Below are 917 nucleotides of genomic sequence, written 5' to 3'. Positions count from 1 at the left end.
CTAGTTTTCTTACTCTGAAACAAAAGAGAAACCTAAGCAAATGTACTTTTCTCAGCTCTGTATATACTTTCTGACATCATCTCTTCTCTGTACACATTAATGCCATTAGCTACAAAAACCACAAAATGAAAGAAGCCATGATATGTTCTAAGAGAAAACAGCAACAAAACTGGTATATGACTAGAAATTCAAAAATTATTGTATAATTATTATATAAATAATACTTAAGATTATCTAGAGTTTCTACGAATAATCAATTCGTGTTAATATTCAGTCATATTAAAATATATTTCCTGGTTTGTATAAAGCTCTTAATTTCTATTTTTTCATCCTTTAACTCCTTAAACCCCAGAGGGTGCTTTCAGCATCTGGCCAAAACACATGATTTACCCATTAGATGGTGACAGTATCCAACAATATTTATGTCTCTTTGGTTGAAAACTAATTCAGGCCATGTTATTATCTTTAAAATTATGAAAATTGAAGTTTTATAGGGTATGGTGATAATTATTAGGAAATCATAAAAATAATTCCTGCAGATCGTGTAAACAATTACGGGTTTAAAGAGTTAACTCTGATGCTAAAACGAATTCTCTCTCTCAATGTTAAAGTGTTTTTTCAATATAGAGATTTTCTGAATTTTGTGAATTTTATTTTTATCTTTCAAGTTTAATTCTATGGCTCATAATTTCTCAGCAAAATTTACATTTGTTTAATCGTCATATCAAAATTGACCTCAAAATTCCTAATTACTTTTAGTGGTCATGATTGTTCTTCATTCTTAAATAAGTAAAGTTCATTTATTAAATCTGTTTGCTTTTGGTTTGTTTGATTGTTTTGTCATTAAGCACAAAGCTCCACAATGGGCTATCTATATATATAAATATATATATATATATATATATATATATATATAT

This window comes from Limulus polyphemus, unplaced genomic scaffold, assembly GCF_000517525.1.
Source record: "Limulus polyphemus unplaced genomic scaffold, Limulus_polyphemus-2.1.2 Scaffold2445, whole genome shotgun sequence".
NCBI classification, from domain to species: Eukaryota; Metazoa; Arthropoda; class Merostomata; order Xiphosura; family Limulidae; genus Limulus; species Limulus polyphemus.
The sequence above is the reverse complement of the archived record's forward strand: the minus strand, read 5'-3'. Positions refer to the sequence as shown.